This window comes from Phascolarctos cinereus, unplaced genomic scaffold, assembly GCF_003287225.1.
Source record: "Phascolarctos cinereus isolate Bilbo 61053 unplaced genomic scaffold, phaCin_HiC Scaffold_3;HRSCAF=262, whole genome shotgun sequence".
Lineage (NCBI taxonomy): Eukaryota > Metazoa > Chordata > Mammalia > Diprotodontia > Phascolarctidae > Phascolarctos > Phascolarctos cinereus.
Window position 1 is genome coordinate 214931333 of NW_027555736.1, and position 23966 is coordinate 214955298.

General features: G+C 36.6%; 1 pseudogene; it reads right to left on the bottom strand.

Annotated features, from left to right (window-relative positions):
- Positions 1-7643: 7643 nt before the first annotated feature.
- LOC110217772 (aldo-keto reductase family 1 member C1-like) overlaps positions 7644-23966 on the bottom strand; it is a 37271-nt pseudogene continuing 20948 nt past the window's right edge.

Here is a 23966-nt window from a genome sequence, read left to right on the forward strand (position 1 = left end):
ACAGAAAGGTTGATCCTCTTATAAAAGTCTATCCTCCTAAGCTTCAGTTCACCAATCATCAAGAAGCAGCCTTAGTCACTATAGTCCAATTCAAGGAGTTTCTGTGTCTTCTCAGCAAGGGGCTAAAGCTCATATGTATCTCTATGGGTACTGTGCTTTCAGTAAAGTTTCATGAGCCCAACAAACAGATCAGGGATTCTTTTGATTATCTGTGCTACACAGAGATAACACTGCCTATCTATACTATGTCATTTGAAAGATGAATATATACTACCCTGCATGTATTTAAATATTTTCTTCCCAGGACACTGAAAACTTCTTGAAGCTAGACTTGGTTATTTGGTTATTTTGTAAACTGAATAATGCCCAGAGCAGTCCTGTGTATATGGTAAGGCACTCAATACATATTCATTTTTAAATGGAGATCAGGCTAACTAGGCAGAAGAGAATTGTTCTGTCAACCTATGTTCTCACAAAGAGACTACTATTTATAGCCAAATGAGGTTATATAAAAGTGCAATTTAATGTCTGGTTGGATAACAGATATCATTTGGCTAGCCATACAATTCAAATTTATATAGATTTTGAAAGCACTCACCCCCTCACCCTCAACGTAGGTTACATAGGTATTATCCCCATTTAAAAATCAAGGAAACAAATAAATGAAGATTTTAAAAAATACTCTTTGGCAATCAGTGTAATAGGCAATGAGGATGCATATACAAAGGGAGGGAATTTCTATCCTCAACAACGAGGAAAATCTGAAAGGTTAGGCACTTTCTCAACATCATAAAACTAGTAAGTATCTAATATATGTTTTGAACACATGTATTTTGACTCCAAATTCAGTACTCTCTTCACTACAACATGCCATCTTCCAAATTTCCAATGCATTATCCAGAGCTTTTGCTTAGCTGGTCAATTCTCAAAGAGTTCAGGATCATCTTCACGCCACAGCTGAAACAAGAATATATGTAAAGTTTTACTTGCTTAAAAAAAAAAGTGACTCAGTGGAAAGAGCACTGAATATGGAGTCAGGAAGACTTCAGTTCAAATGTGGCCTCAGACACTTACTAGCTATGTGACCTTGAGTCAGTCACTAAGTCCTGTTTGCCTCACTTTCCTCTCCCATAAAGTGAGCAGGAGAAGAAAATGGAAAACTACTACACTATCTGTGCCAAGGAAACCCCAAATAGGGTCACGAAGAATCACACAGAGCTGGACAGCAAAAATGAATAATTGAAGTATGGATGGACACTTGGCTTTAAAGGAATATATGTGAAAAAAAAGACAGAGTAAATGGAGTATAAGTGTGATGTGACTACTATAGTAGCTAATGGGATTTTAGGCTGCAGCTATACTTCAGATAAAAGGGATGCTCTTGTGCTACCATATTCTGTACTGACACATATTTACTTCTAAGTACTCAATGTTTGCTACATGTTTCTAGTCCTGGCTAAATACTGGTTGCCTACTCATCTGTAGCAAAACAGATTTTCAAGATTCACCTGAATCTGAAGGTATATTTTTGAGGAAAATTCAATCACTATGTGCTTTCTATGCAGGCATGGTGGATTGCAAAATTGAAAACTCAGCATGTTTTTGGTATGAGTATAGAAATGGTTTGTAAAAAATTAAATCAGTTCTTGAAATCCGAACTCTTTCTTAAATTTGATAATCCTGAGCATCAATCTAATATTCACTTATTCTGTTTCTGTTCTTTTATTTATTGTCTTGAGACAATATTTCAATTCTTTCATTTGTATTTAAAAGGAAGAAATAAAGTAAAATCACTTAATTCATAACAAAATTTATGTTTAGCAAATAAAACTTAAACATGATGAACACCTACTTGAAAGACTTGTTTTTCATTTTTGGACTTGGGAATTTTTTCATATGATACAACAATGCAATATAGTCTATATAGAGTCTTACAACTTGTACATTAGAAATGCCGTTGACTCTATTTATATTTTCCCCTCTTTTTTAATTTATTTATTTCGAATGATCAATAATCACTTCCATAAGCTTTTGAGTTTTAAATTTTCTCCCCCTCCCTCCCCACCTACTTCCCCAAGACAGCACACAATCTGATGTAGGCTATACATATACATTCCTATTAAACATATTTTCACATTAGTGATGTTGTAAGTAAGAATTAGAACGAACAGGAGGAACAACCAGAAAGAGGAAACAAAACACAAAAAAAGAAAAAAAAGTAGCAAAGAGTATGCTTCAATCTGCATTCAAACTCTGTAGTTCTTTCTTCTTTGTGGATAGCATTTTCCATCACCAGGCCTTTGGAAATGTCTTAGGTCCTTGTACTGATGAGAAGGGTTAAGTTTATCAATATTAGTCATTGCACAACGTGGCTATTACTGTGTACAACATTCTCCTGGCTCTGCTCACTTCACTCAGCATCAGACTGTACAAAGTCTTTCCAGGTTTTTTTCTAAAGTCAGACTGCTCATCATTTTTTATAGCACAATAGTATTCCATTCATACACCACAATTTGTTCAGTCATTCCCCAATCGATGAGCATCCTCTCAATTTCCAAGTCTTTGCCACCACAAAAAGAGATGCTATAAATATTTTTGTACATGTGGGTTCTTTTCCCATTTGTATGATCTCTCTGGGATATATCCCTAGAAGTGCTATTGCTGGGTCAAAGGGTATGCACATTTTGATAGCCCTTTGGGTATAGTTCCAAATTGCTCTTCAAAGTGGTTGAATCATTTCACAACTCCACCAACAATTCATTAGTGTTCCAATTTTCCCACATCTTCTCCAACATTTGTCATTTTCCTGCTTTGTCATCTTGGCCAATCTGATAGGTGTGATGTGGTACCTCAGAATTGTTTTGATTTGCATTTCTCTAATCAAGAGCAGTTTTCCATATAACTATAGATGGTTTTAATTTCTTCACCTGAGAACTGATTATTCATATCCTTTGACCATTTATCAATTGGGGAATGACTTGTATTCTTATAAAATTTGCTTGATTCTGTATGTATTTTAGAAATGAGGCCTTTATCAGAGAGACTGGTTGTAAAAATCCTTTCTCAGTTTTCTACTTTCTTCTAATTTTGGTTGCACTGGCTTTTTTTTGTGCAAAAACTTTTCAATTTCATGTAATCAAAGTCATCCATTTTGCTTTTCATAATGTTCTGTATCTCCTGCTTGTTTCTCTTGGTTCTTCTATTCTCCATAAATCTTATAGGTAAAGTACTCCTTTCTCTACCAGTTTGCTTACAGTATCAGCCTTTATATCTAAATCATGAACCCATTTTGACTTTATTTTGGTATATGGTGTGAGAAGTTGAGAGCATGCCCATCAGTTGGGGAATGGCTGAACAAACTGTGATATATGAATGTAAAGAAATGCTATTGTTCCATAAGAAATGCTAAGCAGGCAGACTTGAGAAAAACCTGGAAAGAGTTACATGAACTGAAGCTGAGTGAAGTAAGCAGAACCAGAAGAACACTGCACACAGCAACAGTAACATTGTACAATGACCAACTTTGACTCTAAGATAATTCCGAAAGACCCATGATGGAAAATGCTATCCACACTGAGAAAAAGAGCTATGGAATATGAATGCAGATAAAAGCATACTATTCTCTCTCTCTCTCTCTCTCTCTCTCTCTCTCTCTCTTCTCTCTCTCTCTCTTTGTTTCTTCTTGCTTTTTTTTTTGCCTTTGGTTCTAATTCTTCTTTACAACATGACTAATGTAGAAATGTGTTAAAAAAAATGTAAGCTACTTAAGACCAGGGATTGCATTGTGTCTACATTACTATCATTAGCATAAAGCACATAGTCTTCCACACAGAGGTATGCTAATCAGTGTTGGTCAAATTCAATTAAATTCACTCTACAAAGGCCTGACCATGGAGTATTAGAACTCCAAACTTAGGTGAAAGCTGTTTAATTGAGAAAGAGATCAATAATACTGTGATAGAGTTGTATTCCAGCCAGTTGGAATGAAGTACATATAAAGCAATTCAGCAAACATTTATTATATGCCTTCTATGGCAAAGGAATTACACCAGACACTGAATAAATGTTTTTGCCTTCAAAAACATTACTTTCTGCTTTGATATTAGTAACCTTCCACAGAAATCTTGGCCTATACTTTCTCAGATACAGGGCCTCTTTTATTTAAATGTAAAACTCTTCACTATTACTTTAAATTAACTATTTCTTTTCAGATTCAGATGTGTTTTTCTGACTTACAACAGACATTCTTAGAACATATTGGCTTGCACACAGAGAGCCAGCTCACATTGGCTTACGAGATCTGATTATTAAATTTTCAATATGATTGGTTGTATCTCATAAATAGGCAAATGCCTCAAATCAGGACTTCATTTCATTGTTTTGTTGGTTACTAAGAATTAAGAAAATTGTGGAGAAAATATCAATGCAAAGGCAAATCACTCCAGTATCTCTCTTCTTTTTTTTTTTAATTTTAATATGTGTTTTTAAAACTTTGGGTTACAAATTTTCTCCCTTCCTCCCTCCCCACCCACCCTCATTGAAAAGGCAAGCATCTCAACACAGGTTATAGAAGTGTAGTAATGCTTTTGACCCTGTCCCTCCTCAGAAGGGTTTGCTTCTGATTATCCCCTCCCCCAATCTGCCCTCTCCTCTCTCAACCCCCTGCTTTCTTGTTTCCTTACCCCCTTATTTTCCTGTATGGTAAGATACATTTCTATACCCTTTTGTATATGCTATTCCCTCCTTAAGCCAAATCCTATGAGAATAAGATTCATTCAATACCTCCCATTTCCCCCTATTTCCCCTCTGCTGTAAAAGCCTTTTCTTGTCTGTTTCATGTGAGAAAATTTACCCCAGTCTACTTCTCCCTTTCTCCTTCTCCCAGTATAATCCTCTCTTACCACTTAATTTTACTTTCCAGATATCACCCCTTCATCTTCAACTCACCCTGTGCCATCTATCTATCTATCTATCTATCTATCTATCTATCTATCTATCTATCTATCTATCCATATACATGTATTTTTTTTCACACTACCCTAATACTGACAAAGTACTCATGAGTTACAAATATCTTTCCATGCAGGAATGTAAACAGTTCAACTTCAATAAGTCCCTTAAAATTTCTCTTTCCTGTTTACCTCTTCCATGTTTCACTAGACTCTTGCATTTGAAAGTCAAATTTGATATTCAGCTCTGGTTTTTTCCTCAGGAATGCTTGAAAGTCCTCTATTTCATTGAATGATGATTTTTTTTTCTCCTGACGGATTATACTCAGTTTTGCTGGGTAGGTGATTCTTGGTTGTAATCCTATCTCCTTTGCCCTCTGGAATATCATACTACTTGCCCTCCAGTCCCTCAGTGTAGAAGCTGCTAAATCTTGTGTTATCCTGATTGCGTTTCCACAATACTTGAATTGTTTCTTTCTGGCTGTCTACAATATTTTCTCCTTGAACTGGGAATTCTTCAATTTGGCTACAATATTCCTAGGAATTGTCCTTTGAGGATCTCTTTGAGGAGGTGATCGGTGGATTCTTTCAATTTCTATTTTGCCCTCTGCCTCTAGAATGTCAGGATGTCAGGGCAGTTTTCCCTGATAATTTCTTGAAAGATGATGTCTAGGCTCTTTTTTTTTTTATCATGGCTTTCAGATAGTCCAATACTTTTTAAGTTCTCTCTCCTGGATCTATTTTCCAGGTCAGTTGTTTTCCTAATGAGAGATGTCACTTTCTCTTCTACTTTTTCATTCTTTTGGATTAGTTTTACAGTGCCTTGATTTCTCATATAGTCACTAGCTTCCAATTGCTCCATTCTAATTTCTAAAGAAGTATTTTCTTCAGTAAGCTTTTGGACTTCCTTTTTTATTTTGCCAATTTTGCTTTTTAAGGCATTGTTCTCCTCATTGGCTTTTTGGGCCTCTTTTGCCATTTGGGTTAGGCTATTTTTTAAGGTGTTATTTTCTTCAGTATTTTTGTGGGTCTCCTTTAGCATCATTCTCAGTTTTTCCTCTACTTCTCTTACTTGCTCCTCAAAATCCTTTTTGAGCTCTTCCATGGTGTGGGACCAATTCATATTTTTCTTGGAGGCTTTGGATGTAGGAGCTTTGACTTTGTTGTCTTCTTCTGGTTGTATGTTTTGATCTTCTTTGTCACCAAAGTAAGATAATGTAGTCCGACTCTTTTTGCGCTATTTGCTCATGATCCAGGCCAATTACTTGAGTTATAAACTCTTTGTTATGGTAGGGGTCTATTTCCAGTGTGGAGAATGTACTGTCCCAAGCTTCAAGGGTTTTGTGCAGCTGTTTTCAGAGATACCTATAGGGACCTGTAAATTTTCAGTTCTTCCAAGGTGCTATGATCAAAGGCGAGGTGTTTTTTCCTTTCCTGGCCTGTGCTGTGATCTATGAGTGACCATAATCACTCTTTTCTGTCTTGGAACTGTGAGGAGGATTTGCTCTACATAGCCACTACAAGCTCCATCAAGCCAGCTCTCTTTCTTGCCCAAGACTGCCACCCAGAACTGTGATCCAGATCCAAGCACGGGCAAAGCAAGGGAATTCTGCACCAGCAGAGAGATCCCTGAAATACCCCTCTGATCGGCCACTCAGTTCCTCCTCAGTCTGTGGGCTGGAAGCTCAGGAAGCAGCCACCACCCCGGGCCATACTTGAGATCTGGGGGGGTGGAAACCTAGCTTCTCTCTCATCACAGAAACAGACCTTTCCCACTGACCTTCTAAGTCGTCTTTGGCATTAATGGGTTGAGAAGTCAGGAAACTGCCACAGCTGCCTGCCTTGCAGTCCTCTGAGGGCTGCTCCAGGTTCCCTGAGACCTGTGCACCCATGCTAAACTGTGTTCCTATCCCTGCCTGGTGCGATATACCTTATGATCAATCATCCAGATTGTACTGGGCTGGAAATTTGTTTCACTTTGTCTTTTTGTGGGTTCTGCTGCTTTAGAATTTGTTAGAGCCATTCTTTATAGGTTTTTGGAGGGGTTTGGGGGAGAGCTCAAGCGAGTCACTGCTTTTACTCTGCCGTCTTGGCTCCACCCCCCCATTCTAGTATCTTTCCAAGAAAACTCTAAATTTGGGATCACAATGAGTTGGACACAACTGAAATGACTGAACAATAAAAACAACAAAAGATTAGACTTAAAAGTGTGTTAGGGGCATGTGATTTTTTTCTTGGAGAGTCCATTGTCAAATATTTCCCAACACACCCCTTCCTGCACATGTTAAAACTTTGAGCCTCCTCACCCTACAGTCCTTGCTGTCAAGTCAGTTGCAATTGATTCTTTATTAGAGGTTTGGATCTCCACTGTAAGTATCAAATTCAAATACAAACAAGCAACTTAACTGTACATAAGGATCCCTGCTAACCTCATATTGACTTAAAAACATATTATCTATATTCTCTTGTATTTTATTTATTTTGATAAACATTTCACAACTACATTTTAATCACATTAAGCCTTGCTTGAGAGTGTTGGACACATACAGCCTATGAGTCCTGTGTATGACACCTTTGTTCTAGCCTCTAAAAAAAAGGTTTTTTTCTTTTTTCTTTTTTTTTTGTTATTGTTCTTTTTGGTATGGATATTTGACTCTCAAAATGCTCCTGGATTGATATACATCCAATGATTTCTTAAATGATCTTGGAACCTCGAACCTCTTCAGGATAGCGATCCAAGAGATCTAGGGGATTTCAAAAATGTTCTCCCAAGAATTTTCAGGAATCCTTGGAATCTGTTTCTTAGATCCTAACTGGGGAAAGGGATAGTAATAAAGAATAACTAAAATTGTTGTGGGTTGTATCACAAAATGGAAAGAACACTGGTTCTGGGGTCAGAATACTTGAGTATAAATCCCAGCTCTGCTGTTTGTTATCTATTTGATTAAAAATAATAATACATAGCATTTATATAACATTTGAAAGTTTACAAGACACAACAAATATTATCTCATTTTGTCCTCACAACATCCTTGGGAGGTTGGTACTGTTATTGTATAGCAGCTAGGTGGCACAGTGGATCCAGTGCTGGGCCTACAGTCAGAAAGACTCACCTACTTGAGTTCAAATCTGGCCTTAGACACTTATTAGTTGTGTGGCCCTGGGCAAGTCACATAACCCTTTTTACCTTAGTTTCTTCATCTGTAAAATGAGCTAGAGAAGGAAATGGTAAACCCCTCTATTATCTTTGTCAAGAAAACTCCAAATGGGATCACAAAGAGTTGGACACAACTGAACAACAATTATTATTGTCCCCATTTTACAGCTGAGGTAACTAAAGCAAGTGACTCACAAAGGGTCATATATCTATAAAGTATATGAGGCTAGATTTGAATTTAGGTTTTCTGACTCCAGGATCAGTGCTGTTACACTGTCCTACCTAGCTTCCTCACAATCAGAAGTGATTCTGGGGAAATCATTTAATTCCTCTTGGCTTTGGTTTCCTTGTGTGTAAAATAAGTGGAATGAACTAAGTGATTATTTCCAGCTCCAAATTCTACAGTTAACTTATTAAAAAAAAAAAAAGAAAGAAAAGGTGTGGGGGGGGAAAAGTGACAGGGAATAGTAGGAAACTTCCTACTACCTTATGCAGCTTAACAGGGATAATGATCATATCTCATGAGGTAAACAGATTTGACAATTCATCAAAGCAATGATAACAAACAAAATGATGATATTTGAGCAATTAGCCACGTAACATTAAATTTATTTAATGCACTGACTTCTCTGCTGGCATCTCTATAATATCCTTTGATTTCTTTAAGGGAAATCCATCTAGATATAAAGGTCAAATGTTAAATGACTGAGGAGGCTGAGTTATAGCTAATAGTCACTTCATTTCTGTTATGGGAACTCTGAGAACAAGCTTGGTCTCTAGACTATTATAAAAATGCTGTGTAAGTATGTCACTTATTACTGGTCCCTTTGTGATTAATTGATCATTTAGAGAGCCGAGTTTTTAATTATACAAAGTATTAATCAGCAACCATTTAACATGTACCTCAAAATTAGTCAGGGTGGCAACCTATTGTGTATAGAACTTAAAAGGTTGAGGTCTTTCTGTCAGCCACCCACTAATAATCTAGCAGCACTTTTGAAAATTTAGCATCTCCTGGGCACTTTCCCAAAAACTGTGTCTTTGAACACTGAGGGGAATTTAGTTGGTTTATTCAGCAAAAGTCTGAACTGTTTGCATTCCCAAGGTAGGTTTACATTTGCCATTCCACAGCAGTGAACTATTCTGTCTCATTCTCACTGGATTTTGTGTTTTGGGCAGATTGTGAAGTTTTTTTTTTTCCTTAAGCAAATTGGGTCAAGTTAATATTCTTGTTGCTTTAGTAACAGCCAAATTCTACTACACATTTATGAATTCAACTTTTAATTCCACAGAACTATGAATTAATTGCTTCATGAGTTAAAATACAAAAGGAGTTAACATGGAGTGGGGGCAGGAAAAACTAAGTAGAAAAGTGGTGAAGATTGAAAGGGGAAACAGAGAGAAAGTAGAGAATTATGACAAAAGGCATTGGGTGGGGTTGGTAAGCTGATTATCATTCTAGAATCTAAAAAACAGAACTCGGTGTTAAGCAATGGAGCCTAGTAAGACTCCTGACCACAGGGAATGAAATGCTCAGGATAACTCACCATTTACCTTAAAGTTTTGAAACTCTTTTAAAAGCATTGCCTCATTTGACCCTTATAAAAAACCATGAAGTGCTACATTTATCAATATTTTATAGATGAAGAAACCAAAACACTGAGGTATTGAATGAATTGTCCATGATTACACAGGTAATACATGTCAGAAGAACGATTTGAACTCAGTTCTTGTCTGACTACAAATCCAGAATGCATTCCATCAAACCATGATAACTTCTCTCACCATATGATAGATTCCTTAATCAAACAGCATATCTCATAATTGAGTTTGAAAGGTGCTTCAGTATCACTATTATTAATTATCACTGTTTCGGTTTCAGTCTTAAATATCTCTGGGGAATGCTCTTACTTGATACGTATTGCTAATAGAAAAATGTTCTATGCTTCCTTTATCACAAAGACCTATTGAAAAATATTGCCCCTTCACGCTTGATAAAATATTTATGTATTAGCACAGACATGATTTCTTTAACAACATTGCTCCATGTCTAAAATCCAGGTTTTTTTGCCTGCCTTCAAGATCAGAAGCTTCAAAGATCCATGCAAAATCCTCAGCAAAGCACTGGGGATTACATTTTTCCTTCTATTCAAAAGATACAGTACTAGAAAATAATGATGATGATGACCCCCAAATTGGTCTTTACACTGCCATAAATTTTCCTGAAACTGTCAGTGATTGAAAAGCATGATTAGGGCAGATCCTTTAGCATTAGCACAGTTTTTAATCTTCCCAGAAGGCACAACGCTGGGGATGTGATTAATCTGTCAAATGAATATTCCAAAAAATGGCATTCATTCATTCTTCATCCAATTTCTTCCTTCCACTAAAGGTTCTGGTCTAAATAGCTGTACTATATACTGCACTTTATGAAGGAGATGTTGGGAAAGGAAGAAAGAAAATAAGCATTTATTCAATGCCTACTTTGCACCAGGCACTGTGCTCAACACTTTACAAATATTATTTCCTTTGGTCCTCACAACAACCCTGTGAAGTAGATGCTATTATTATCATCATTTTACAAATGAGGAAACAGAGGCACGCAGCAGTTGATTTGTCCAATGTCACACAACTAGTCAGTGCCTGAGTTTGGATTGAATTCAGTTCTTCATGATTCCTGTCCCAACACTCTATCTACTGTGTCACCTGGTTGGGATGGAGTGGTGGGGGAAAATTAAACAGAAATAAAGAAAATATGATTTCTACCTTCACAGAGCTTACAATGTAATAAGGTGTCAAGTCTTCTAGGAAGTCTTTTCTAGACTCCCCGGATTAAACAATTCCCTGCTCCTCCAATTGTCCTAGAGCATTCTGATAGTATCTTTCTCTGTTCCTTTCATGTTCTGCCCTTGAAGGTAATAAGGAAGTTGGGAAGAAGAAAGGTTTTTTTTTGAGGAAAGATCCTAACATTTCCACAAATTCCCATCCTATGTGATTCTTGTCCATGTTTTCCCATCAATCTTCCATAGATGATATAACTCTCATACAGGAGTTTTTCTTATTCTTTTAATATCTTGGTTTACCAGTTTTAGCGTTCAGGCACTCCTCATTTGCCTTCGGTTCCCTGTTCTTTTCTCTTCATCTCAAAACCTTTTGACATCAATCCCTGATGCTCTGCTACATCACTCCAGTCTTTGATGAAGAATTGGTCCTTCTCAATAAGGCTAACCACTGTAAATGTACTCTTGATTCCATTCCCTTTCCTATTTTTGAGCAAATTGACCTCTCTACACTATTTTGCAATATTTCCTTATCTCCTGTAATGGCTCCTTCCTTCCTGCCATCGGAAATATCCATCATTCTGACCTTAAAAAAATTTTCATCAGTTCCTGTCATACCCTCAACCTATCATCCCTTATCTTGCCTTTCTTTCTCAGTCAAATTCCTAGATTTGAACTAGGTTTTCTTGATTCAAATTCCAATACTCTATACTACAGTCTCTCAATGAGAAATGGCTTCTTTTAAAGGACTTCTTCAGATTATGTTATTCCAAACAGGCAAACCTGTTTCTGCACATAAAGACAATATATGTTGTAGGGCTTGAGGCTGTTTATGGCTGGGTGCTTAAAGATAATTGTTATATTTACACAACTAGCAATTTCCTTTATAGTAAAGTCTGGGTGTTTTACCATACCTTTCAACCTACTTATTCAAGTCGCAGACATTTATGCTTGGACTAAAGGAAAATAAATATTCTGATCAAATTGACTTGGCTGTCTTAATGCTATTAGGGCATCTTGAATAACATTAAAAAAAATCACTGAGATCTTGATTCTAATCCTAGCTCTCCCCTATAACTCTGTCACTATCTGTGTGGTCTTGAGCAATTAATTTCTATAGGTCTTGGTTTCCTCACTTGTAAATGGTGAGGGTTGAACTAGATGGCCCTTAAGGTCCCTTCCAGCTCTAAATTTATGATTTTTTGTAAAGGCATCCAAGTGGGTATGATATAATGTTTGGCTTGCAGTAGAAAAGAGACAGATTAACATCTTGCCTCTGATAGTTACTGTGTGATCTTGGGTAAGCAATTGTAATTCTGAGGGTCTCGGACAACTCCCAGACACTTATGTACCAAGCTATTGACATCATAGATTGTGATCTGCATTGGTAGACAGAATTCCCATCCTGGTAGTTTGTTAGTATGGTGAATTCACAGATCCTTCCAGTAGTCTGGTTTTTATTTTTAGTGACCCCACTATTCACACAAGCTACTATTTCAAAACTTTTTTGTTAACTGTGTCTATTCCATGTTCCTTGTCTCTCATGTGGAATTATTCCTGAAATTTTTTAAATTCTCTTTCCAAACATACGCCATATCCATTCCTTTCTTTATTCAATGACATCACCTTAGTTCAGGCTGTCTGGGTACAAGTCATATGGTTGTCATGAGAAATGCTTTGTTCTGGAGTGCAGAAGTAGGAATGATGGGTTATAGGAAGATTTCAGCTCAATATGAAAAAAAATAGTAAGCATTAAATTTGATCAAAATTGGAAACAGCTGCCCTAGAAAGTAGTGAGTAGCATGTCATAGGATATTTACAAGTGGAGGCTGGAGGTCCATTTGTGGATGTGGTAGAAGAGATCCCAGCCTAGGTTTGGGTTGGACTTGACAATCTCTGAGACTGTTTTGCAACATTGCAACTAATTCTGAGAAATTTATTTTACCCCTCTAGGGCTTATCTGTAAAATGAAGGGAGGTAGATGACCTCTAGAGTGGCTTCTAAAGGTAATATTCTATAATTATAATTCTGTTATGCAACTCCTAAAATGCTTATATATTTATCAATATCAGAAATGGTAGGTGCGAGCAAACACAAATGTGGAGAGGGATGTTTCCAAGAAAATACAATAAGAAAAAAACTCATTTGAGGCTGTTTCTAATATATTTGGTTTACTCGAAAAGAAGTAACAAGTAAGCAAAAATAGAAAGAAATAAAATGACTCATGGAAAAGACAACTCTTTAGAGACAGCAAGGTGAAATACAAAACATCCAAAAAGGTGCAGAAAATTTACCAGGTAAGTGATAACCTATTTTAAAATTCTTTCTCCTGAGAGCATAAAGATGATAACATGATGCTGACTTTCCTATTTGCTATGTGACAGGTCATGCTTTTTACAAAAATGAATGTTGTTATATGAAATTCATCTATGGTAATTATCAAATAAATAGTAAGAGGGAAAAGACATGTAAGTTAAAAAAATATTTCTACAGGGCCTTGATTTTCTAATGGAAATACTAAGTGCCATAATAAGGAAGCTTTACTAACTAAAAGTCGTTTTTAATTTTCTAATTTCATTGTTTTATCTTTTCAAATCAACAGGAATGAGGGGAAAAGCTACCTATAACATTATTATCAGAAGAAATAGAAAATCGCCACATGTAAGGCATGCCACTTACTCATTTACTTAATTTTCAGTTATTTATTTTTCTCTTTATTTAAAAAGAATTATGATGTGGATTGAAATGCTTAAACATAAGTACTATAAAACAAAGTAACATTTTTAAAAATCCAGATATATTTCATATAACACAATCATGATGTTTCCATGGAAGTTTGCTTTCTTTAGAAAATATATTTTTATTGTTGTTGATTTCCATTTAAATCTTGCCGCAACATCAGTTCGGTCTTTGGACAGAGGAAGATAATCAGGGCCACAGTTTAACTCAGTTCCTGGGCAGGTAAGCAGCACAACAGATAGAGTGTGGGGCCTGGAGTTAAGAAGTCCTGAGTTCAAACTAGCCTCAGACACTTACAAGCTATGTGACTCTAGGGAAATCACTTAATCTCTGTTTGCCTCAGTTTTTTCATCTATAAAGTGGCAAAGATGGAACATTTACCTCTCAGGGTTGTTAAGAAGATTGAATGAGATAATAATTGTAAAGCACTTAGCACAGTGAAATACATAGTAAGTGCTATACAAACTTTACCTACTATTATTAATATACTATCTTATATATCACTAATACCGCCAAATTCTGAGTCCAACGCCTCAGTGGGCTTCTCAGGGCTTCCTTTTTGAAACCGAGGATCCAAGGTCGTGATAGCATTTGTTCCTGTGTCTAGGATTCTGCTCCCTGAACCTAGAACTTAAGAGGACAAATTGAACACCTGACCCATCTTTGGAGCCACAGAGTTTAATAATAGAGGAAGGTGACTCTAGGTCCATCTCCATTATTGAATGATGCCACTCAGTGAGCAGAGTCCTTCATTCCCCACACACCACTGATGGTTATGCACCATTCAGGTAGATGTAGGAAGTTGTGGTTATGCAACCAATGGAAACAGGTTTCTCCTAACTATGTGAGAAATGACTCAGAATATCTTCTTCCAGAACATCTCCTATGTTCATACCTCTATCTTAAGTGCCCTGAACGTGAGCCAAAGTATTATTGAACAAATGACAGAAATTTTATATAATAAATATTATATTTTGTTGGTGGGAGAATAAATGCTACTATTTAAGTATAAGTTTAGCTAAGAATTAGTCTTTGCCCTCATTGAGCTTATAGATTAACAGTGTAAATGACTTATGACACTTTAGGGGACTACTCATTCTTAATCAACTGAATTTTAACAGTGATCAAAATCTCATTGTAAAGGCATGAACCATTAATGATGAAATACAGGATAAAGATCAGTATATTCAGGCTTTCCAGCTGCCACTTTGCTCTCATGGATTATTAGTTGCTGATGTGAATTATAGGGGTCAGGAGCTTCAGCATATGACTTTAGATGGTTAACTATCATGGGTGTTTGGTCATGACATCTACATTTCTGACTCTGAAGCCAGTTCTAAATGTCTATCAAGGAAATATCTTGGAATTTACAGCTTCAGCACCAGAGCGCATGTCTATAAATTGCAATGTTATCACCCACCCTTCATACCCTCACAGGAAAAAAACAAAAACAAAAACAGAAGTTAATATGTGGCATAATGCTTTTTTAGCTTGTCTCATTTCTTACCTTATCTGCCATACTGGGCTCTAAAGCCATCTTATACTGGATTCTGCACTTACAGAGTAAATGCATGAGAGTCCCATTTGCCCCTAAAACATTTTTATGTTTCCATACAATAAATTGAACACCACTTCCTGTCTCTGCACCATCTTTAAATGAGCCTTGAGAATTATATGAATAATTTCCTGAGAAACTTGGATTCTTTTCTTTCTGGATGTCTGTAACCAAACACCTTGCTGGGGCCCCTAAACTCTATTTTCTCAGCTTTAGTTGTTTAATTAAGCATTAAGTTGTTTATAGCCAGGAAGCCCCAACACAAGAGGGTTTCTTTCCTCAGTTTGGCTCTTGAAGAGATTCACTGGCCTCATTCCAACATTAAACACACACATACACACATACACACACACACACACACACACACACACACACACTCACAAGTTTCACTAATTAAGTTTGCTTTTGTGATGAAGAGTCTAAGTCTTAGAATGATGCCTTGAACAAGAGAGAAACAAGAGTTCTATTATCTGTGCTCACCAGAAAATATGCGTTGCTTGTGCAAAGGAGAACAGTGTCATGTTTTGAGTTAGGAAATTTCTTGATAAAAAAGACAAAATTCCAAAAGATATGGTGTAGATTCAACTCATTCCTTGGGCTTGGTTGCACACCTATTTTAAGAGAAAAGCCAAGTGGAACATATAGATGACTATAGTGCTACTTGAGATATTTTTAAAAATTGCAATATTATTTTTACATATGTTATTATACAGCACTTTTTAAGATGGTCATGGGTGCTATGGATAGAAGTACATTCATTACTTTTCTGTACTTCCCTCCTCCTCCTCCTTCTCCCCCACAACCCTCACTCTCTTTCTCTTCCTCGCTCTAAAAGGCAACTTGCTGGGTTTGGAGTTAGGAAGAAGCTTAGTTCAAATCTGGTCACAGATTCTTATTAGCTGTGTGATCCCAGGCAAATCGCTTAACATTCTGTTTGCCTCAGTTTTCATCAACTGTGAAATAGGGATAACAATGGCACCCACCTTATAGGGCTGTTGTGAGGTTCAAATGAGATGATATTTGCAAAACTCACTTAGCACGATGCCTGGCACATACTAGGTGCTATATAAATACTTTTTTTTCCCTCTTCCTTCCTTCCTCCTCTCTATCTGTCTGTCTTTGTCTTTCTGTCTCTGTCTCTTTTTGTCTCTCTCTGTCTCTGTCTTTCAGCCTTTCTGTCTCTCTCTCTCTGTTTCTGTCTCTGTCTCTCACTCTTAGAAGAAATTTATCTTTGATATGGGATTGTCTAGGTTTTCTAATTAAATGAAATCAGCCAAAACATAAAAAAGTAATAGGCTATACTCTTAGCAAATAAATTAACATGGGTAGCTGGGTGGTACGGTAGATAGAGCACTGGCCCTGGAGTCAGGAGGACCTGAGTTTAAATCCGGCCTCAGACACAACACTCACTTACTGTGTGATTCTGGGCAAGTCACATAACCACAATTGCCTCACCAAAAATAAATACATAAAATTGAAAATGAAATCCTAAATCTTAGCATTTTAGTCAATAAGTATACTTTATATAGTCTCTATTTCTTCTTACCACCCCCTACTGACCTTATGAGCTGGAGCCAAACTTCTAGTGCTGACATATAGTGCAACTTGGTAATATATAACCTAGAGTCTTCAAGAGTTACCTGGAGTACCTGAAGACCAAATGCCCTAACCATGGTCACCCAGCTTATATTGTGTAAGGGGAAAGATTCTAGTTCAGGTCTTCCCAACTACCAAGCCAACTTTCTATCCCTTATGACACACTGCCTCTTGCTTTGAACATAAAAGATGCTTAATAAATGTTTGTTGAATTGTTCAGGAACTTCTCCTGAATCTCTAAGTAATCAAATCATGAAGTGAGTTACATAGAACACCATTCATGCAATTATTTGATAGAATATTATTTTAAAAAGAGATTTGTTCCAAACACTACAAAAGAGTCCAATTTTGAAAATCATAAAACAGACTTAAGTTTAAAAAATACTGAAAAAAGACATTGGCTTTTTACTGAAATGTATAGTATCTTTGTGCCTTATATCATTGAAATTAAAGTTATGGACACATACTACAAGGAGGTAAAAGACAAAAATACATTACACAATATTCGTAGTACCCTTCCTGTGGTAACAAAAATAATTGTCCATCAATTTGGGAAATGGCCAAACAAAAAAAAAACTATATGAATTTAAAGAACTATTACTTTTCTTGTGAGATGGATGTAGAATATTATATATGCTATCATATATGGTCACTCTGTCAGTTGATATTGTCAATAATTAAATCCTATTTAATGTTTCTTTACTGTATCTTTCTTAGCTTTTTGTGTTCCTTCTGCTTTCACCCTAGTTCAGCTGCTTATAATCTCATCATCGGATTATAACAATAATACTTTCACTAGATATGGATTGGAATTGGATTATAACAGCAATAATTGTTAGATTATAACATTATAACAATTGTATTTATATTCCTCTTGACAAATCATAAAACTTAAGGGATATTAGAGATCATGTAGTTCAGGTCATTTCATTTTATAGGTGAAGGAACCAAAGCTTGGGAAATGAAATGACTTCTGTAAGATAACATAAGCAATGAGAAACTGAGCTAAGATTCAAACAAAGAATATCTAACACTAAATTGGTCCTTTTTCCTCTTCATTGTCCAGTTTTTTCTATTACATCTTTAGGTTTTATTTCTTACTCTACACACCTCAAAGCAGCCCTGTGAAGTTTACAATGCAAACAAATTTTTAAAATGGGGAAAGCAAGTCTCAGAAGATTACCCAGGGCTACTGAGGAAAAATACCTACTATCCCAGAACTGGGGCCAGTTCTTTCTACCTAAAAGTCACTTGTGGCAGAGACCTATGCTGGTGAAATCTGAATTGTCCAGCATGATAGGAGGCTGAGATACTTTGAGATTCGGCCCCTAAAGAAACTATAATGGGAGGAAGTAAAAGAATCAGAAAGTGAGTAATAAGTGAAAGTTGGTGGAGGTGGGAGACTGAAATTACCACAGCTCTCAGGAAAAGTAAAATACAAAGACCTTGAAGCAACTGATTCAATAGGGGAAAAAAATAAGAGTAAAACAAAATATAGCCTACTAATCTAGTAAATGAATTTGGGAATTGCAAAACAAAGGAAAATAACCTAACAATTGATGAAATAGTCTTTTAGAGAAAACATGTAACGCCAGCATGCTGATCTTGAGTGCTTTAAAAGAGAAATGAGAATTATTAGAGCAGAATTTATGGAAAGCACAGCAAAATAATGAGAATAGAAAAAAATCCTAAACTCTGTGATGGCAAGTATTATCAAAGAAACAAAAAAAAAAGAGAACAATAGATTAGGAATGCAAATAAACAGAAGTGAAGGACTGTCTAGAAGAGAAATTTTAAAAAAACCTCAATAATATTAAAAGAAAATATGTGAGTGAGGAAGTGGGAAGAAAGATTGTAAAGGGTGTGAGGCAGAGGGAAGCCTTCCTTTATGAGTGGGATGGGGTACTACCAATAAAAGTTCCAAAAGTGAAGAGAGATATTATGGGAAGGAAGATGGGGATCTTGTGCTAGGTGTGGTCAAAGGGATTTGGTCCTTGGGAAAACACACACACACACACACACACACACACACACACACACACACAGACGTGTCCAAATAAGGAGTGAAGGAGTTGGATATCCTGGGGACAACTAACACCTGATAGAGTGGGGAGGGGCAAGAGTCCAGGGAGAAAATTTTGGGAGAAATGGAGAAAAGAATGTCATCAGGAAAAATGTATAGTATGCAGTGGTAGCCTGCATAATCAGTGATGTCAATCTGTGTTTGGGAAATCTAACCATGGGACAGTGTCTTCCCTGCCACTTTCAGGGATTGGCTTTGTCTGGGAGTGAAGCACAATGGAAAAGAGGAATCTTTGGGGAAAACTACCAGGCAGTGGCAGAAACTGCCAAAAGAGGAAGGCCAGAATGGATACCTTGAAAGTTATAGATAATAGCGTGAGACTAGCTAATTATCTGGGTCATGAACCAGAATCTGAGAGTCTAGTGTAGATAGAAAGAGAAGATAGATAATCAAAATGTTGAGAGAAACCCTTTCTGGAAAGGGGAGCAAAAAATGAAATAAAATAAAAATAATAAATGGGACTAGTTGAAGGGCAGAAAGGGAAGATAAATTCTGTTAGAATAAGAGGGGAAAAGGAGAGGGGAGAGAATTAAATAGCCAGATAAAAGAAGAAAAGTAAAAAGCAAAACCCCGAAGGAAAAGGGGTGACTAATGGGGGGATGGGAGGAGGGTCTTGGAGAAGAGAGTTATTAAGAGTAGGGTCATCTTTAAAAAGCATGCTAAAGTAACTGAAATAATATAGTACTATGTTTACAGGTGGAGGTAAAAAAAAATAACTTAAAAAATGGTACTACATGTGCCATTCTTCTGTTCTATGCCATCTCTACCATATGCCACTATCAGTGGCTCAGCAATCACATGGGCACCATTTATTCCAATGCCCATGATACAGTCTATCTGCTGCAGGTGACCTGAATTCATCAAGGATAACTAAATGTCTTTATATTATTTTCTTACTTATCTTGGATATTATCTATGTGACATCTATTAGTCACTTTAGTTTTGTCATTTTCAGTGTGCGTCACTTCATCATCTGTTTCCTCACTTGTAAAATGGGGATAATAATGTTGATATTACCTACTCACTGAGAGGTAGTTATGGGTTGCAGTCAGTGGCTAATGAAGTCCCTTTCAATTCTAAAATTCTGTAATTCTGTGAATCCTAGAATGGTTGAGTCAACACAGACCTTAGAAATCATAAAAAGACTTGTTCAAATTCACACAGGAAGTACTTGGTGAAGCCAGAAGTCCAATCCCAGTTTTCTAACCCCAAGTCCAGTGCTTTTTATTTCTCTGAAAAGCTTTGTAATCTTACTGGATCTAGTTGAAGCACTGAGTGAGAGGTACAGAGGTAAACCGTAGGCCTATAGAGCAACAATTATCTAATCTAGTTGCTATATCTGATGGCTTTTTCTCAGGCCTCATTCTCCTGGACCTCTTTCAACTGATTGACCCTCTTCCACTCCCTCCTGCTAGGTACTCTTCCCTCTGTGGATCTTCATGGAAGTGTTCTTTCCTGATTTTCTTCCTATTCATCTGGCTACTCTTTGATTTCCCTTGTTTGTACACAATTCATGTTCTATCCCTAATTATAAGATTCCTGGACATCTTCTTTTCAGTCTATGTTCATTTTTAGTGATCTTAAATGACCATATTAATGCAGATGTTTCTAATTCATTACATGCCATCCCCCATCACCATATCTTTTCATTGGTCATTCCTTATGTCTGGAATGCAATCCTCCCTTTATCTCTGCCTCAAAAATTTCTCTCTTCCTTTCAGATGAAACTTAAACACCATTTGCTCAATAAAGTTCTCCCTTACTCCATTAAATGTTAGCAAACCTCTTCCAAAATTACTTTGCATCTATCTAATTTGAATATATTTGTATTTATTAAATATTAAATTTATGCTATATACATTTTCACATATACTTGTTTTCCCCTTGGAAACTCTTTGTGATTAGAGATTATTTCATTTTTTGTACTTGTATCTCTGGTGCCTAGTATAATGCCTTGCATATATTATGCATTATTTTAATATATGCTTACTGATTGCATGATAGATTGTTAACTGATAGATTTTATCTGTAAGGCAAGATTGCTTTTTTTATCCATGTTCCCAAAAAGCCGACACTCTTTTTGTGAAATCCCATTGGTCTATCTTTGTTATGAGAGTGGTCCTCCGAGTCTACCCTTGAATTAGGGGGCTGCATGCAGGTTCATAGAACCTCATTTGAGGCCGAATAATTATAAGCCAACCTTTTACTTTAAACAGAGTAACCAGTAGTTGATTTTCAGGTGGTTGTGTCTGTGAAAAGCAAAACAAAAAAATAGTGACAAAATAAAGCAAACAAACAAAACTCCATTGATTACATTATCTTTCTTTGCCTTCTCTTCACCTAGGGAGAGAACTCAGGCCAGCCATCTCTTCATTTCCCACTGGGCTACCTTCCTCCAAACTTCTCCATCATTCCATTCTCCTCTCAGCCCAATAAGATTCCTCCTCACCATTTCAGCTTCTTTCTACGTGTTTTCTTCCCATTAGAATGTATCTGGAGAGCAGAAACTGCCTTTCTTTTTGCTTGTATTTTTATTCTTAATTTAGCACAGTGCCTGGCACATAATAAAGGCTTAACAGATGCTTGTTGACTGACTGTTCTAAGAAAACAAAATTAAATGACAATGATGACAACAACAGTAGCAACAGCAAGGAGAGAACCAAAACTAGAATGTTTCATGTCATCTGTCTTGTTTCAATAGAACATGAATTCCTGGAGAATGTGGAGTGGGATAGGTGTGTTTTCTTAATTTATGTTTTTTTAAAAAAATGACAAACAGCATTAAGATTGTATTTATGCAGTGTTAATCCCTTTCCTTACCACAGAGGTTCATGAGAAGGGATGAACATTTCCTTTAATTCATGGTTCTCCCAACAAATGTGCTTGCAGGCCTTTTCCCAACATCATAGGAGCAAACTCCGTATCATTCCTGACACCATGCAGCTCCTTTCTTTCTCTGATACATTCATGTAAGTGTGTTTCCACCTTGAGGAAAAGAAATAAATGTCAGCTTCCTGTTGCTATTTTTTCCCTCTGTTCTTTTTTTTTTTGCCTAGCACATTAATATCAAAAATGAATGTAATTAACATAACCCTGTTTCTGCCTCACGCTGCAGGAATCAGAACACTACAGGCGCTCGGTGTAGCACTCCACCACCTGCAGCACTTTTCTTTTCATCAAGTAATCCACCTCAATGCCAGAATCAGGATTTGATTGAAAGCTTGAGCCAATATCCAGGACCAATTACCCAGAGCTTTACTTGAGTAGGGTTTCAGAATGTTGGCTCCCCGCACTCTTTTCAAGCTTCAATTAGGAAATGAGGTTACCTATTTTATTACAGAGGGGATAAAAATCATGTGCTAGATCAGTAAATCTCACAACCCATGTTTCTAAAACAGCCTGTAGGGAGGATTACACCTGAAGACTCATGAAGAGGGTTTACTATATATGCACAGCTGGTTGGACTATTTTTACAGAATGGATTTGGTTGGTTATATATGTGTGTGTGTGTGTGTGTGTGTGTGTGTGTGTGTGTGTACGTATATATGTATATATATGTATATGTACATGCACATATATACATACACACATATATATTTAAAGACAATTGTGGATAACTATCTTTTCATTAAAATAAATAAAACTAATGGTTATCATTATCATCATTATTCTTTTATGTCAGATTTATCAAAGTAGGTGTGAAGTGAAAGTGTCTCTAAGTTTAGGCACATTTTATGACTCTTGGAGAGGTGCTCGTGGAGATGAGACAAATTTGTAAAATTTCCCCTTCTCCCAATTTAACTGAAGTTGGCAATAGAAATGGTTATCTCAACCGGTAGTATGCCAAGCCAAAGAGATGAGTTGTCAAGATGTATGATAGTGGTCTGGTGTCTGTGACCTTATATATGTTTCACTTATGCCATAGAGCTACTCTTTTAATCCTGACTCAGAAGGGTAGGTCTGATATCATTAGGGTTCTAGAGTAAGTCCTGAGGGCTTGGAGGTGGTTTTCTAATGTTATAGCTCAAAAGACCATCCTAATATGTTTCCCCCAATGATTAACTATTAATATTAACTAGCTAACTAGACTGAATTTAATGAAGTCTTTTCACTAAGATATAGAAGAAGAAGAGTTAATACAAAGTAGTGCCCTTACAATGTTTATAACAGATTCTTCCATGAATGCATTCAAAGTTCAGGGAAAAGTGGGCTCACACTTAGGGAACATGTGACAAAATAGGTAACACAACTTTTACAACTCCTTTTTGGAACATCCAGAAGGTATTACCATCTAAATGTAGTGTAGCTTTTGTTATTGTTGTTGGGCTCCTTGCAGGTTGTGATGTTCTCTTTGTCTTGTTTGTCTAGTTTGTCTTGAGTTCCAATGCAGATACTGCTGCCAGCCTTACCTATAGTGTGTATATTGCTAAGACATCAAGGAGAGAAGTCCAAATACACCAGACATCTGAAATTCAAAAGGACACCAATGATCATTTCTTCTCTATCAAATAATTCCCTCTCAGGGACTTTGCTAGACTACGTTCTCCTCTCTTACTACTGAAATCTGTGCTCACTGAGTGGTCTACTGTTTTATACAAAACCCACTGGGTGTGAACATGTTTCTTTATCTAATCCCAGCATATTTGCTGTGTGGCATCATTTCACTTCATTCAACTGCCTTCACTTCTTACAAACCGATCTAGAACTCCTCCAACCCTCAGTTAAAATGCTTTTGATTTATTAAATCAAAGGATGTCTAGACTTTGCTCATTGCAATTTCAAGTCTCTGATCAATTGGAAGTGGTAGACATATGAATGCAGTTCACTCCAAAATCAACTGATTTTGGAGTTAATTTTTTGGACAACAAAACACAATGCATAGTTAATAAGTCCTATCAAGGTTAGTCATTGTGTCATAGATGGGAAAGGGTTCTCAGAAGTTATGTGAGATAAGTTAAAGCTATGGAAGTTTCTCCCAAGCAGGGAAACATTTTGAGTGATGGTCCTAGTGACAGACTGCTTGTTTCAAGAGCACTACTCCTGGATGAGTATGGAGAGGCTCATTACTAAAAGAGTGGGCTCTAGGGAATGAATTCTTTGGCCATAG